Source organism: Cardiocondyla obscurior, linkage group LG17 (assembly GCF_019399895.1).
Source record: "Cardiocondyla obscurior isolate alpha-2009 linkage group LG17, Cobs3.1, whole genome shotgun sequence".
In the NCBI taxonomy this organism is placed as follows: domain Eukaryota; kingdom Metazoa; phylum Arthropoda; class Insecta; order Hymenoptera; family Formicidae; genus Cardiocondyla; species Cardiocondyla obscurior.
This window is the reverse complement of record NC_091880.1, coordinates 3965301-3980109: the sequence shown is the minus strand read 5'-3', so window position 1 is coordinate 3980109 and position 14809 is coordinate 3965301. Positions and strand designations below refer to the sequence as shown.

Below are 14809 nucleotides of genomic sequence, written 5' to 3'. Positions count from 1 at the left end.
GGAAAGGGTGAATAAATTAAACAGAAATTTCACGATAGGGGAGAGAAAGAGAGATAGAGAGAGAGAAACGAATCGCTTTCGCGCGACGACTTCGCCGCTTAACGCGAGCGAACGCGACGCTCGTTCGCGAGAAATTATTCCCTGCCCAGGATTATTTAAGGCCGCGCGCTTTCTTGAATAATGTGCGACTCGATGAGCCGAAACTGCGGCACGGTTCGAGGCGGGATCCATCTTACGCTTATTGGCGAAATGCCAAAAAACACGCGCGATGATGGGGGACCGCGGTAAGAGACGTATCGCGTCCGTTCGTATCCGGAGATCCACCGACGCGTTTATTTCAAGACCGCGCCTTTTGTTCCTCCCCCACATTCCCCCCCGTTCTCGCGCTTAACGCGATTATTCGCGTTCGCCGCATTTCGATAAAAACGACCTTACCCCGCTGGCCGATTGCCACGAAAAAATAACGACGAGTGGGATTGAATTTTAGATGAATCGCCCGGCGACAAACCGAATGTTGACTTACGATTTAGCGCTTGACCTTTGGAAACAAGATTCTCCCCTTAATGTCGTAATCACTTCGGCAAACAGCTCGCAGATTTATCTTGTGCTAACAGATTTATCTTGCGCTCTCTCTTTCTCTTCGGTTAATTATTTGTCTATTAATTACTTTAGCGCCTCGGAAATATCGATGTAGATTGTAGAATGTATGTGCATAATTCTATTTTAGGTTTCATAAATGTTTTTCCCTTTTTTTCTTTTCTTTTTCTTTTTTTTTTTTCTTTTTTTTTTATTTTATCGCGCGTAATAAGACGGACTTGATTAATGGAAAAAAAAATTGACAAGATTTAAACGATTGTCACAATTATTACTGCCGTTCTAAATTGGTATACATTTTGTGTACCATTTCTAAATCAATCCCGGCGGACATGGTAGATAAACCTTTACAGCAAACGCAGCGGGAATGTAAAGCTCACTATTTTCCATTCCTTCGTCGTTTCGTTCTCTCGATCGTGTTCGTCGATCATCTCCCGTGATCTACGATCGGTCGCGGCGCCGTTGCCTAGCGGGAACGAGTCGCGCGATAATTACGATAAAACCGACGACGGCTCTGATCGAAGTTAATTATTCAACGCCACGCGTGCGCGCCCACGTCGTGTTCCACAAAGGGAAATGCCTCGTGGCGATAGCCCTTCGACGGTGGAATTTCGATGAAATGCACGTCGACTAATAGAGAACGATAGAACGCGACCGGAGTTTTATAAAAACCGACACCGAGATCCATCTCGGTCGAGCGGAGCCTGTCGTAGAATTTGCTCTACAAATGAAAAGTTCAGCCGTTATTCACTTTGCAGTAAAACTTTTTATGTATCACAGTAAATCGTTATTTTTTAAATTTTTTTTTTAATTTTTTTAATTTTGCAGTGAGTCCGTACTTTTAATATGTCAAGAGTCAAAATATGAAATTTGATAGATAGCAGTTTACACGCGCTAGCATTGCATTTACATTCATCTGCAATAATATCTTACGTCGTTACATGCTTAAAAAGTGCTGATCTCTTTTTTTTTTTTTTTTTTAACAAAAACCACGTGTATGAAAAAAATTTACGATTAATTACAATAACGACATATTAAAAATTCATACTTTCTATTTTTGTCGTCACAACGACGAGCTGCCGCGAAGTGATGAAGGAAACCAAATTATTTCTCATTCACAATTTTAAGAAAACCCGCTTCTTGCAACTTTACAGCGTTTGTTCCACTTTTTAAAAAATAGGGGGAAGAAGGAAATATTGCGACATGTAATAAAATCCATCTTGGCTCGCATTTTTTTACGCCGTGCGCGGAAAGAAATGTTCCCGCGTTTCCCGCCACGACTCGCCGCGAGTTTACGACGTTTTGCCAAAATCGAAGGGCTATCACCGAGGCAGAGATCGGTAACGATCGGCATCCTGTTGATTTCGCGGGGGGATTCAGGAGCCTCTGGCGGGAATCGCCACCACGGGCGGTCCACGATCGTCCCGTCGATTCGAGGGTGGGCGCGGGGGGGAGGGTGAAATCCCCCGTCGAGGAAAAAAAGGCAGGAAGCTGTCCTTTACCGTTGGATCGACTACCAGCACGTTGAAAATCAGCGGAACGCAAGGAGAAAGGGGCGGATGTAGGCGGTCATTCGTTGCTGTTTATTAATTCGAGGCGAGGCGAGATGCGTCCACTTTGTGCGGTTCGGTTGCTCGTTTCGCCCACGCGCTCGTCACTGTGTTTCCATCCGACACGCTAGCGAACGCATACATGCTCGGGCGCGCGACGCTAATGCAGGACATCGCGAATAAAATACGTCCGGTAAGAGGAAGAGAGAGAGAGGCGAGATCGAAATTACCAAATGAAGATTTTTGAAAGACGCTTAATGGCACAGGGGGATGCACGAAACATGCAAATAGGGCGTCGTAAAGACGACGATAAAGGCGTCGCTACTAGAATACCGCGACTTTTTTTTTTTTAAAGAGACGTGTGGGTACCCGCGATGTTACTTTATTGACGACAGCCGTAATGAGGCATCTGTCCACTAATCGTGCGACGATATTCCAGATCGTTAATAACAACGATTTTGCCGCGTGAGGTAAATTATCGCCCGTAAAAAAAACACGATTAATGATGTTTGGTGGACGCATACATTATCCGGTGATATCATCCGTAAATGTAGAAAATTAATTTTGCCGAACGTATTACGCGACTGTGAAGGATAGTGCCGTCGGTGTTCAGGCGCTAGTCACAAAGTTCGAAAGCGCCATGTTTGCATTAGCGAGTGGTATGTTGACGCTAATTAAGAAACTTATTCTCTCTCGCGTATACACGGGACGCATTAAATCCGACGTACATTAATCGTCGTGCCGCGGCGGCTATAAATTTTTCCTAAGCTAATTCTACGGAGTCACGTAGATACAATTTGGTAACGGCCAATAATCTGTTCATTATATCACTCGCAAAAATAGCGAGCGTGACAACACCAGAGAGCTCTCGGTAGCATTTGTTAGCTGCCGTACCTGACTTTTATAACTGCCGTAAAGCTATAATTACATTTGTGTCCCAAAATCGTGTTTTTAGACTTGTTAATGGATTCCTGCCAGAACACCAACATGACGCGAATGCAAAACGCATTTAAAGGGTAAGGTGTATAGAGACATATGTCACTCATTCACTTGCGTCTTAACTCGGACAGCTATACTCTACTAAACCCCTTTACGAAACCGATGAAGCGAGTTGCCGCGATTTCGCGGATGAAGAAGTTCCCGCGGCATCTGTACCCGGCTATGCATTCCTCTTTTCGAGCGGTGGAGGTCATTAAAAATAACTGTCTAAAGACACTCCGCGCGCTAAACCATCCACGACCCGTCTCACGTTACGATCGCATATCTCTTTTAACGGAGCAAGAAATAACGAGGCCGATATTCGAACGTCATTATACAAAAATTTTTTTTTTTTTTTGGATTTCAAAAACGTTCCATATCGTCGGAAATAGCCGTTCGCCATGGTAACCGAAACAACTGGCAGCCGAGCAAATCGCATTTATTACACGAAAAATAGATCGCATTTCTTCGTCATCTAAAATTAAGACCGAGATGTCCTGTCTAGCTTGCGAATTATGTTTAAAAAAAAAATGTCTTCGCGTTGTTACAAAGCGTGCATGTTGTTTTCCCACTTTTTTTGGCTCTTCGCCATACGTTTTTCCCTTATCATCAATAACACGGCGATATTAATTATCTTCTTGAATTAAATAAATTATAGTACTTTACATTTTTATTAAAAAAAAATATAAAATAAAATAAAACTTGCTGCTACTTTATTTATAAAGTACATAAATTGTCTAAATTAATTTTACTCTATTATATACGAATAGCGCAAAGAGACTAAGCATCGATATTTTTAATTTCAACCTCGACTTTGCTGACAAATCCCGGTGGACTCGCGCGCACACGTGGGCACCTGCTTTATGGAAAGAGTGACTCGCGATTGTGTCCTAAAGGAGCGAGAATTACGGTCCGGGTCGTAAAGCTTAAAAAAATATCCCGATCGAGACGCGTGCACGCGGCGGATAACGAGGTCGGACCTCGGGGGCACCTTCCGCGCCCGCGGAGAGACATCGATGGTTATTATGGACAACACCGTGGGGACCCGTGATATGGCCGTAGCGTTGCTGTAGGTCCTCGGACTCCGACTCTTCTCTCCCTGAGTCCCTCTTCTCGCCTTTTTCACCGGCGCGTTCTCTTAACGGCTGTAAAAAATGATTCTCGCGGCGGAGGACATGTAAATTTATGAAGGCCCGGGGCCTTACAGCCGGCCGGCATTCGCGCGCACATCCCTACGGCCCGACCCAGTCGCATTGTTATGCTAACAATTAATTAATGTCGCTTTAATTGCGCCGACAGCACGTCACGCTTCCTCCCTCCCTTCCGCGCTCCGCGGGCTTCGCGCACCACCTTTCTTTTCCAGCGCCCGTCGATCCTCCTTTCTCAACGCTTTCGGTAGACGGAAATTATGCTGATTAAGACGGCCCATTGTTTCTATCTCTCATTGTTGTGTCTTTAGGTGTTTAAAGAACCGCTAAAGAGGCTTGCCGCATTTCTTTCTTCCCGCGTATATCTCTTTCTCTCGTAAGGGAACGATTAGAAACGGGGCTCGTGTTGCGCTTATTGTCTACGCGTTGTGGATATCTCAGGCGCGACGCCTTTACGCAACGCGCAGCGCTATTGTCAGTTTGATTAATTATTGTTTCGCAATTAGGCGTTTTAGGATTCGCGCATGTATACGTCCTGCAGCGAATTTAAAGTTTATCCTGTTTTTATTTCTCTAGCTTAAAACTTTATTTATTCATATCTCATATAATAAAAGAAAAGAAAAAGAAAAAGAAAAAAATTAATAAGAAACGGAGATCAAAATAACAAGAAATAATGGAGATAACAACAAGAAGTTATAAGCCAATGTTCAAGGCACGTCATTAACAAATGTGAAAATTAGCATATTGAATTACGTATCGGTGAACATTGATACGGCGATGTCGAGGTGATTAATGCCGAACGTGTTACTCATTATGCACGCGCTCTTTATTACTTGTTCATTACGCTAATTTAATTCGCCTTTACTTTTTTATTTCAGGACATAAGGGGGAGCGAAGAAGCGTAGATGAGTTATACTGTCCACGTCCTCGGTAAGTTGTAACACATACGAGCGGTACAAATATAGAGATCGCGTCTCGCGCCGACAGAATCGCGCGACCGTCGGCGTAAAATTGCGTAAAATCAGACGCGAGCGCAGGGGGTCCTTCCCGTTCGCGTTCCCTTCTCACTTTTCTCACCGGGCCCCCCCCCTGGCTAATTATACACGCAGCCCGAACGCCCGTAATTCCAGATGCGACTCCGCGATGCGTCACCGAAATGTTTAACAACTCGCCGCCCGCGCGCGAACGTTAACGACCGCGCCTTCGGATTTCGCGCCACGGGCGTTTTATCGGTTTTGCATCCTTCGCTCTAGGAGAACCGGTTCTATCTTTGGCAGCATGCGCCGCGGAGCGGAACAGATCTCTCGCCCGATGAAAGAGTCAATTTCAGCTGATCGACTTAAAAACGCCTGCAATCGGGAAAATCATATTTATGTTGATCGCGATACAACCACTCCAAAGTTTAAGAGAAATATACTCTGGACTTATATTATTAGCTTTTTAATTAAGTTTGGTTTAAATGATAATGTCAGAAATAATCTTAGTTTTATTTTTTTCTTTTTTTTTTTTTTTTTTAAATAGCATTAAGTATGGGTACCTTGTTTTGCAATTTATTACTGTTACATTTATATTTGCCAACTATGTGTCAGATATTAATTTTTTGCCGCAAATAATTATTTAAGAATTTTATTAACGACTCTAGTTGGTACGTGGCGTAAAAACATTTACGTCGTCCTCAGTCTTCGTAATTTAGCAGTGCCCCGATTTAAATTTCCTGTTAATTAAAACGCGAATATTATTAAAGTCGCTGAACTATGTATCTATAATCCGTTCGATGAATTTAAATTGATAAATTTATGACCCTGGCTCTCGTAAACTTCGGCGAGATCATAAAATTCCGGACGCACGATTACCGGTGGACTCGTTCGCGCTCGCCTTTTTTTTTTTTTCTTTTCTTACTCTCCCTCCTACCCCGCTATTAAATCCGCATCTGCATTCGCGGTTCTAAAACTGAAACTGCGCCACCACGTCCGCCTCGGCATTCGTGGAGAAAGTACCAGATTGAGAAGTAATTAGCGATCGGGCGGCTCGACGTGCTCGTTTTGCGTGTCGACGACCCACTCCGCTTTACGATATTATAACGACTGCGGCTAATGTCAATCGATCGCGTGTACCACTCGATACCGATCGTGATTAAATGCAGATCGCACCGAGCAATGAGTTAATTGAACGACCGATCGTAACCCTCGCGCCCGAACATCGACGCCGATCGAGGCCGGCCGATTGACGCGTTGCGCAACTCGTGCCCCGTGGAATTTGATTAATGTACCGCGCGCTGATTAATGAATGTAAATGGTTCCTTAAGCGCGCCTTCGCGAGTATGTACGCGCGCAAAAATGTAAACCAGAGGCGTTTTTTCTTTTTTTTTTTTTTCTCGCGCGACATGCCCGGATCGATCAGTCGTTGAAGGCACGAGAGGGTCGGCCGCGAGAGCCTCCTCGGACCTTTTCGATCGGTTCGCCGGTCGGTGGTTCCCCTTCGTTTCGCGCCGCGACAAGGCGTAGGAGCGAGGCGAACGGAGGAGGCGCGAGTGGTGGTAGAAAGGAGACGAGACCGCGGCCACGCCGGACTTGCCTTCTCTTCCCCATAAATACGGATTTAGTCGCGCGGTTTACGACCGAAAACGTGTCGAGTCTCGCGAGCGGAGAGCCGCGCCTAAATTATTAAAGTCGTAAACGATCGAAATCGTCGTTAAGCGTCGCGCGAAGAAACCCATCGGGGCTCGGCCACCCCTCCTCCGCGCATCTCCTCCGACCGGAGATCGTTTTTCTCGAGGTTTCATTGTTAGGCAGCGTTAGGTGGGATCCCGATAGCCCGCGCGCGGGCAGAGCGGAGGGCCCCGGCACGATCCGTCGTAGGCGACAGTAAACGGGCTGATCGCCGCGATATTCCGCGATGGACTTCTGCGAAGCGTCCGTATAGATTAGGCTCGAAGACGCGGTAAGGAGACACTTACGATGGATAATCACACGGTGACTGCGCGTGCCGGTCGTGCTGGAAGATCGATCTCTTGCCAGTTTTATTTCGTCGCCTAAGAAAAATGATATTTTATTCGACCCCTCTTCGCACACCGAACGCTGAATGCAACGAGCATGCGATCTTACGCGGAATGGAGAGAAAGAATTCGAGAAATTTTAACGCGATAGAATATATGTATTTACAACACGAAATCGCAATTTTTTTATTTTAGTCGCGGACAATTACTATAATATAAGCGTAATGCATTATTGTTATAATATAATTAATATTGAATATTTTTATCATTATTAATGTATTAACACACGTCCATGATTCACGGTATTAATTGTCGGCTGCAAAAACGATTGAAAAACGACAGACACGCTTTCCGAATTAATCTCGGGAGGAAAAAAAAAAAAAAAAAATAGGGGGAGGAAAAATTAGATTCCGCGCGCGCAGTCGCGATATGTAATTAAATGTGCGACGCAATACAAAATAGTGTAATAATTAATGAATCGAAGATGAGTTGCGATAAATTGATGTGTTGTGATTTTAAACGTTGCGTTTAATGATCGGTCATACGAACAAAGAAATACGAATGTATAGCATTAGCATATTTGTAATTATCCGGGTTTGCTCAAGGTGTTGATCGGCCGTAATCGTTAGTAGATAATTACTAGACCGTCGTCATATTTATTTCTGTAGATGCGTCCGTGGTAAAAAGTCCGAAACAACGGCGTCACGTTACCTCGGCGGAGTAGAGACGTTGCGCGCCGCATAAGAAACGCGATTAAAATTTGTAATTAAAATCAGTTGTGGTATATTACCTGCAGACAATGTAGCCGACGAATTGCAACGTGGTTTGCTTACGGCGGTGCAGCCGGGCAAAAGATTTAATTGCCACATAATTGCCCGTTATTATCCCGATGATTGACGCGACGTGTTTTATTGCCGTTGCATCGCCGCGATAAGCATTCAAATTGAAACGCGGTTACGTAACACGGCCATATCGCCTGGGTTCAACGAGAAGACACCACCGCGGCGTCTTAAAATAAGGACTCGGCTCCGTTTAGCTACGGGATATAAAATATGAACCGCTAGCGCGCGCGCGCGGTCGCGCGATTTCGCTATAAATATCCTTCCCAAGATTTCCTTATAAATAGAACGGGGAATAATTTAGTTGCACCTTCGCGCACTGTTTTTCTCGCCGCGCGTTAAACGAGGTACACCCCGTAATGGCGCTTAAGGAGTCTTCCTTTGTCGGGCCTCGTTACTTTGTAATTTACTGCTTCCCTTTGAGCGTCGCATTAAGGATTTCCTCGCGGCACGGGCGAGAAAGAGAATGCGGGATCGCGTGTAACGATGATACATGCAAGCGTATCGCGTCGCCGTATCAAAGCACGAATAAAGAAAAAAAAAATAAAAAGAAAAAGAAAAATAGGGACGGAGTTGCGAAAAGGGATACGTGTGTGCGTCGGAAGAATCGACCACCCGGTTTTTCGAAGGTGATTCTGATTTCGCAAGATATTCTTCGAAATAGAGCCAGCCGCGCGTGTAACGGGCTCACTTATTGTTAGCATCTAATCTTTTTATCTCCGCTGATCAAGCAGACGTTTTGAAGAGATATCGACAGGAATTATCTTAATTATTCTAAAAAAGTATAAAGTTCTAGGCTACAATTGTAATTGTGATTTATAATTACTAGTTTCTATTATTAATATTATTAAACAAAACACGCGCACATATATTTGCATATATTCGCTACGCTTTGATATAAATCATGTTAAAAGATGTTATACCACGCAAATAATTGATTATTTTTAAAGGAAAAATTCTGCGTAATCTTTTATCTCGTAACTTTTTTTTGTCTGCAAATAACTTTAATGTGTTTTCATAATTAACTGTAAAATTCACATTACTGCATATTATAAAAATAGGAAATTTATCGCTCATTGCAGTAATTTAACGTGAAGTCGCACAAATTTGCATGTTTATTTAACGTACGACATGTTAAATTATTTTTCCAATTAACTCTCCACTGGTCTATAAATCATTATTTAATGAACGTAGAACATTGTCTTCAAAAATACTTTTACATTGTATATGACAACCGATTATAATAATAATATAAAAAAATAAAGAAGAGACGGCTCTTTTTCAGCATTATTTTATTTTTAAAGGATAAGATTCTTTTTTTTTCATTAGATAATTGCATTTTAATAGCAAATAGATTTATATCTTGAGTTTTCCAGAATTAATTAATTTCCATGATTCTATGCAAATTTACGAGTCACGTGTTTCTCAGATGCGAATATTAATCCTTCGGATGTGATTCAATGCGAAGCCGCGCGATGATCGATGATCTTCTCACGCGTGCCCTCCGAGAATGAAATGTCGCCCGGATCTCCGGCGCACCTGTCAGAACTCCAGCACGTTTGAGATTAGAACTAATTCCGGGAAGAGTTCGCGCCTATGCTTGCGGGCGGCGAGATGCGTGTCGAGCTACCGCGTCACGTATCGAAGATAGGTGGTACGCACTAGGTGGCTGACTACAAAGAAGCGAAATCAATTTGCAATTTAAATCCGTCGGTGTACGTGCCCGCGGGTCATCCGATCGCCGTGCCGCGTTCGCGGCGATGATTTCGCTGAACCTGGATAGGTACGATAACGGCAAGCCGCGCGGTGAGATTCACGCGAGATCGAGAGTCGTTCGGCTGCATTTGGACGCTCGCTACGTCTATCCGCGACTCGAGGTTCCTGACCCGAGAACTTTTCATACGACGACGATATTCCCCGCGGACGTGCCGCACCGAAGTGAGAATCTCTCCATCGATATCAATCAGTCATGTATATTCCCGCGTTGATTCTCTTTTGCTTTTGCAAGCGTACCTCACACTCTCGTTTAAATTGTTCTTTCCTTTTCCCCGTAAAAAGGAAAATGTGTGAGATCTCGTGGATATGTAAAAACATTTCTATCTATACATTAAAATAAGCATGAATTGTTCTACATTTTAAAACATTCAATTTTTTTGTTACCATTGACTTCAACGTCATTGTAATGTCTTTAATTACGATAAACATCTAGTTGCGAGGAAACGATTCAGCTGCGAGTATCTCCGCGAGAAAAACTCAAGCGGAAGCTTCTTCGTTCATTCCGTATCGCTCATCGGGGAAACGATCGAGGTCAGTTACGCTACGGTTTTGCTTATTTCACCGTGCGATGTTAGAGCCCGCGCGCTCGCTTCTCGGCGTCAAACAAGAAGCCGTGCAACGTGAAACAGCAACGTCTCTTACTAATTGCGCGACTGTCTCCTCGAATAAAGTAAATCGCGCGCGGTGCGCACAAATTCGCGCGGCTAAAGGTAACGCGAACATTTTTCGTCTCCGTCCACGGAAATGCGGAGGAGCTTCCGTGCCGACGGAGACGTCTCAAACAAAGGAAGGGGCGGTCACCCCGCCATGCTCGTCTTTTCTCGAGTAATGCCATCCCTTATGCATCCGTAACCCTCCCCCGACGCCCGTTGTCGCCCGATGTCTTTCTTTACCCTATCTCTCTCCTTTTTTTTTCTTCTTTTTTTTTTCTTTGTGTTCCCCTCGTATACTTCATCTTTCTCAGGTGCCCGTTTCCTCGTCTCGCTCACCATCCTCCTCTCCCCACCTCCTCCTTCTCGTCCTGCGTGTCTCTTCTTCGCGACTCACCCCTATGTCGATATTTCCCTATCGATTGATCCGCAAGAAGGCATCCCTCCCGTCACTCTGCACGGGCTTCTCTTTTATCTCTCTTTTCTTTCCATTCGATCCTTTCTTTATACGACAAGCCAGCCCGCCTGCCCTCCCGTCCCCCTTCTCCCCCGCTGCCTCACTCTGTTTTCTCCACTTTCCATCCGGAGCCTCCAACTTCTCTTGCTTATTCCATTCGACGTGGGCTATACACCCGAAGTTTTCAATACCGTTTTTAGGCCTGGATTAGGGATTAGGAGCGGGCCACGGTTTGCTTTTTAGTTTTTAATCAACAATGGAAATGTATGCGGCTACAGAAAGGAACGATTCTTTCTTTATCGCGATGAAGCTTGGATAACACCGCTCTAATAAAATATACGTATAGATGGTTGTTACACATTAACATTTATCGAAATTGTTTATACAATAGAAAATGTATGAGTAAATTCAAATAGTTATATCTTAAGTATGTAAATTTTTTTTTTCTTTTTTACATATAATCAACAAGAGATAAATATACGCATAGGGCTACAAATACTTTAAGAGAAAAGATAAAATTTGTTTAAAATACATTAAGATCAGATCTATCTGTCTTGGCAGATAAAAATTGGACACGTAGCCACGTAAACGTTTAAACGTAACCGATGCTTTAAGATACTCGAACAATAGAGCACGATTAGACGTTGCTTCGTTAGATTTCTTCGCGTCCGTTGCCATTTCGAAGACAATCGCAGAAATCGGTTGGCAGGTGGCAACTGTTCGATTCATCTTAGATCCCTCGTCTCCGTTGAAGGGCGGGAATATCGAGTTCGGAAGGGTCCTTGGAAACGGTTCGATCGGTTCGATCAGGGCCCCCGGGACCCTTGCCCCCTTACACAATGTTTCTCACGTCACACAGACAAAGAGACGCAAATTCTACGTGAAAAATCCGCTCGATACGTACTTCCGTATCGATGTGCGCGTGTTACAATGAGGCCCACATACTCGTACGTGCGTGTCCGCGCACTTTCACGCGCGCGCATACGTGTGTGCGCGCGAGAAGGCTGGCAGTCACGCCGTGAAATCAGTTACGAAATCACGGGGTCCCATTGCCGTGGCGGCCCCCTCCCCCCTTTCTCCTTCTCGGCCTGCGCGGGGTCGATCATTAATTTGTAACGAACCGGCACCGCCTGTTATTATCCTACGGTTACGCGATCACGCGTGATTACACGCGCACGCATTGGCTCCTCTCGCGCCTGATTCTACCGAAAGACTTTCAGGTTAAATTGGAGAACCTATACGCAGTTTGTATAAGACAATGAAGTTGATCGTTTATTTTTTTTTAATTAAAAAAGATAAAAAAATTTTTTTTTTTTCTTAATTTAACATCATTAAAAGAAATGGCAATGTCTTTGGTTCTATAATGTTTGCTTCATAGTGAAATAAATAATTCTTTCGTTATTGTATAATTCAGAGATAATGTCTCACAATTTTAACTCGGGATCTACGAAGCTCTCCAAATAAACGACTTGAATTTTTGATTCCGTCGATTTAATTGCGGCGATTATTTGGCCATAAATTTTCCCGGTTGATCAATTACCGCGGTATCTCGGGAGAATCAATTAGCTGCGAGAGAAGCCGGGCCTGAAGAGCCTGAGAGTCGAGGGAAGAAATTCCTGCCGATGTGTCCGCCGCGCGCAACAAGGAGATGGTCAATGAAGAATGAGACCGGGCGATTAGCGAATTCGATCGGCGTGCCCCAGGTCGAGTCGAAGAGCGACTATCGATCGGTTATTCCCGGAAGGTAAGGGTCGCCGTGTAATCCGTCGTCGTCCGTCTTGAAATGGAGTTATTTCGACTTGGGTTTCGATCGGGGAGTCTCCACTCGACACGGCATCGTCTCGCGTCGCGGTCTGCCCGCAATCGAAAAGTTAACCGTCGGAAACGCGCCCTAACGAAGACCTCGACCCCCTCGATCTCTCTCTCCCCTTGCTCCTCCCCGTCTTCCCGTTTCATCCCCCTTTTCTCCTTCGTCGTAAAATTATGGCCCAATACGTCGATCTCATTACTCGTGCGTTCCGTTTTAGGGTTTCAACGGCGGAGCCGTTTGCTTGCAGATGTCTGCGAAATGGCGCAGCGTAATGCGTGCTCGATGTCGCAAAAGATATCGACTTAGGTGGCATCCGGACGATACCGCCGCGCGATGGGCGTATAATATTTTTCAATCGACGGTATTTCGTTTCGCGGTAAAAAAGAAAAAGAATAAAAAAAAAAAAATTGAAAGTTTCAAGGCGCGCACATACGCATCAGTAATTAAATGCTGAACCCTTCCTCTCCTCCTCGGTAATTTCATTATCGCTGCCATTGTATTCTGGCCGAGCCGCAGAAAATCCTATTAGTCACGTTCGTCGCAACGTTACGATTTTAATCCCGTATATAGACGGCCAAACTCAGCTGGATTTGTAAGATTCGTGACGTTCGTGTCCTCGGACGATCGATGACGAGTGCCTCGATGACCTTCTCCTCGATGCTTCCGGCTAATGATGAGATTCTCCCCGGAAGTTCGTCTGCTTAAAGCCTCGCCGCGGTAATAAGTTGAAAATTTTTAACTTTTGAAAATCGACGTTTGAGAAGTCTTTGACATTTCCTTCGCAAGTATTCCGCTGTAGGTCAAGATTCGGAAAAAAAAAAAAAAAAGAAAGCTACCTAACTAACCAATTTCCTTTCTTAACGGGTACCTGCCTCCTACCTTCCCCCTCGGTAGAGAAGACCTCTTTTACGATCTGCTCACGATCATTTTTTACGAGTCTATCAACGTGGCCCCGCAGCATATACATCATCGTACGTAATCCTAACTATAGCGACGCTAGCCAAGCGCGTTAGTCAGGCAATGACGTGTATTAATAGAGTTTGGAAATCCTCGCGACACGTCGTCGGTCGTAAATTCCGCCTCGCGCGGCACCGATGTTATAATTAAAGCCTTCGATATCAATCAATACGCGCTCGGCCGTCGCAACGGGCGTGCGTCGGCGTGCCGGCATAAATTGCTGCGCGTCGAAACAACGGGGACGCCACGGCTCACTCGTAACGTATACATCTATACATTCATATGTCCATATGTATTTTTATTATACATATATGTATTATACAATATATTTATATATATATACGCGCTCACGAACGCCGAAAGTTTTATATTTATAGCGTGCCATTAGCGGTGCGCGCGACGCGTCGTGAAAACGGTTTTCTCCCGTGCAAACAATGTGTACTGTGCGGCGATAAATTCGTTTCATGCGACAAACAGCGAGAACATTCCGGGAAACTGAGCTCGGCCGTAATAATTAACAGTTGGCGCGACGCGACGTTTAATTGCGGTAATTACGATAATTACTGGCGAGCGTAGCCCGCCGCGGGCGCCGACGTCATTCGTCGCGGCACGGCACGTTAACGGCAATTTGTTGCCAGCATTTCGCTTCGTGTCATCGAGAGCGGGTTCGCGTGATCGTCCCGATCGATACCAAGCCGAGATAAAATCGTCGATCTCGTCCGCCGCGGCCGCGCGGCGTTGAAGATTTCGATCGGCGTCGCGCCTTGGAATTCGCTTATAAATCCTCCCCCTGCGCCTTTAATTAGCATGGGATTAACCAGGTTAATGACCGGAAATAAAAAAAGGCTGGCTGTGTCCCGTTTTGCGCGTCAACTTTGTTTCAGGCGATAAAGTCGGCTTTTAATTATCCGTGGCGCAATGATAGAATATCGTCTTTTCGTGTAAATTAAAATTTTTTACACTCGCAAACGTATTTTTTTTTTTCTTTTTCTCATTTATATTATTTCCTGCTCGTATGCATTTCGACGGTGTTTAAATTTAGATCACGCTTGACT

General features: G+C 44.7%; 1 protein-coding gene across 8 annotated transcripts in view; it reads left to right on the top strand.

The window, feature by feature from the left end:
* Zfh2 (Zn finger homeodomain 2) overlaps positions 1–14809 on the top strand; it is a 326804-nt gene that overhangs the window by 112145 nt on the left and 199850 nt on the right. For all 8 annotated transcript variants that reach the window (XM_070668235.1, XM_070668237.1, XM_070668236.1 and 5 more), the window contains one exon: positions 5149–5200. The gene's annotated coding sequence lies outside the window, so the exon portion shown is untranslated. The remainder of the gene's footprint in view (positions 1–5148; positions 5201–14809) is intronic.